The sequence below is a fragment of the Ammospiza caudacuta genome, chromosome 3 (genome assembly GCF_027887145.1).
Source record: "Ammospiza caudacuta isolate bAmmCau1 chromosome 3, bAmmCau1.pri, whole genome shotgun sequence".
NCBI lineage: Eukaryota > Metazoa > Chordata > Aves > Passeriformes > Passerellidae > Ammospiza > Ammospiza caudacuta.
Genome location: NC_080595.1, coordinates 87,676,713 through 87,679,414, shown reverse-complemented (window position 1 = coordinate 87,679,414; position 2,702 = coordinate 87,676,713).

Here is a 2,702-nt window from a genome sequence, read left to right as displayed (position 1 = left end):
AGAATATGAGATAACACTCAGCCATGCCCTGGGGTCTTGAAGATAAATAGAAAATGTGAACTGAAATTCTCAACTCTCTAAAGTCAACTGGATTGATTTTCAGTGACCAAAGTAAAGCCAAGTTTTCACACTGAAGTTCAAGATCTTAGGAGAAAACCTAAGGGGGAAAAAAGTTAAAATTAATAAAAAATGAAGACCAAAGGCATGTAGTTAATTTTCTGTGTATTGGGAATTCTGTGTGAATTTCTTAGTGAGACTAAAACTGAGCAGAATCATAAGTATTTCCATGATTTAAGCCTAATGGTAGAGCTGGTGTTTCAAGCAGCAATAAGAAAAATAGCATAAGGAAGGCATTGGATTAAAATAGTATGGTCACATGGTGACAACTTACTTGATCTTTTCAAGGTCTAAATACAAAATTCAAATAAAATAAAATGGTTGTTTTCTACTTAGAGTAACACAAACATTTGCCGATACAACTTAGAAATAGTTTTGTTTATAAATTTGAAGGAGAGGTTAAAGAACTAGTTATAAATTGACTTGGCCTTCTGGAGGAAATCCATGCTAAACCTGATCTGTCTTTAATAATGGAGAATGTGTTTTGTCTCCTACCCTCTTGAGATTCACTTAATATTAATGCAAGCAAGATGTGAAAGGAAATTCTGTGCTTCACTTTTTAGTAGCTTTTAGTCTCACAAGAGAGGGGATTGAAAATGAGATAAAGAAGACTTTGTTTGAAAACTTATTGCAAAACTAAAGGCCTTTAGAGTCCTTCAAACACTTGTTCACTTGGTTTATGCTCATTGATATAGTTTTGTGAAGTTCATTTTCAAGACAGAGAGTTAACACTGCACTGGTGTAAATGCTGTGGTTACAGGTCCAAGTGAAAGTGAATGCATCTTTTGTGGAGTCAGCTACAAACTATAGTTAGCTACACAGCATTCCTAAGTCATTACAGAGGTCCTGAATCTCTACAAAAGAGAATTTATAGTTAAAACTATGATGCCTCTGAGGTTAGCTTCCACAGGATATTTTATGACAGAAAAAGTCCTTTTCTCATTGACTTGCAAATCTCGAGTCGGTGGGTGTCCTTCTGCCACTGATGGGAGCTGGAGGCAGCAGGCAGCCCTGCAGGAGCGGCTGTTCCTGCCCGGGGTGAGCCCTTTTCCAGTTAAGCAGGTAGAAGCACATCGCAGCCAAAAACCCTCGGCAAAGCCTGCTGCTCCCTGACTGCTGCTGCTCCCCGACTGCTGCTGCTGCTCCCTGACTGGGGCTGCTCCCTGACTGCTGCTGCTCCCCGACTGCTGCTGCTGCTCCCTGACTGCTGCTGCTGCTCCCTGATTGCTGCTGCTCCCTGACTGGGGCTGCTCCCTGACTGCTGCTGCTCCCTGACTGGGGCTGCTCCCTGACTGCTGCTGCTCCCCGACTGCTGCTGCTGCTCCCTGACTGCTGCTGCTGCTCCCTGACTGCTGCTGCTGGGCCCCGAGAGATCAGGCAGTCACAGCAAGGCCTGCAAGTCTGTCGGGAGGGATCCTTGAGTGTTATGGCCTTTCACTGCTGAAATCATAGAAGCATTAAGCAAGAGAACAACCAAAAATGGTTAGTTTAGAGTGGTTTCCCAGTTCTTTGGACATCTGACCCTAATTCGCAGATCAAAATAATGGATAAAGGAGTGCTTATGTGGGGATTTCAATGGAAAAACATCCTAGCAAATCTGTCTGAAAACTAAGAATCAATGAAAATACCAGCTGGTTCACAGGGCATTTAATCTGGATCATTCAGCCGTCAAACTGGGAGCTCCTGGCACTCACTGGACTCCAGCTGGATGCACCAGGCTTTTCTGCCCTGGCTGTAGGGCTCTGTGGGTCACGGGGAGCAGGCCTGGGGTCCAGGCTGCAGGCTGGCTGTGCAGCCTGTCCTTCGTCACAGACACCCAGTGACCCGCGGGGGTGCACGGCTGGGTGCACTGGCAGGCACACGGGTGGGTATGGTGGTGAGTACAGTGGCAGGCACACGGGGGGATACACAGGTGGGTACAGTGGCAGGAACACGGGTGGATAAACTGGCAGGCACCCGGGCAGGGTACACGGCGTTGCGCCAGGACCATTTGCAGAGTTGTCGGGCCATCTGTGGCACTCTGCGGGTGCCGCTACTCCCGCTGCCCGGACGGGTCCAGCTTCACCTCCGAGTGCCCGCGTTACCCTCACAGCCATCCTGCTGCCGCCTCCGGCTGGGCAGCGCCATCCGCGCCCTCCGCAGCATCGGCCCCTTATCCTCGGGACCCCGTCCCGAGCCAGCGGAGGACTGCGGGGCGAGCCGGGGGTGCTGCCGGCGGGCCCGGTGCTGTTGCCGCGGCGCTGCCGGGCCGCCCCCCCTGCCGGTGCCCCCGCCCCGCAAACATGGCAGCGGCGGCAGCGGGCGGCGGCAGCGGGCGGCGACGGCCGCGGGCGGGGAGCGGCAGCAGGTGAGGAGCGGCGGGGGCGGCGGCCCCGGCCCTGCCCGGCCCAGCCCGGCCCGCCCCATCGCCGCGGGCCGCCCGTCCGCAGCCCGGCTCCATCCGCAGGCCGGTGGGCGAGGCGGCGGCGGGGGGCGGGCTCCCGGCGCCGCCAGGCAGCTCCTCCCTCCCTCCCTTCCTTGCTGCCGGCCGGGAGCCCCCGGCGGGGTGACAGCCCTGCCGAGCGCAGCCGCCCCGGCCGGGGCTG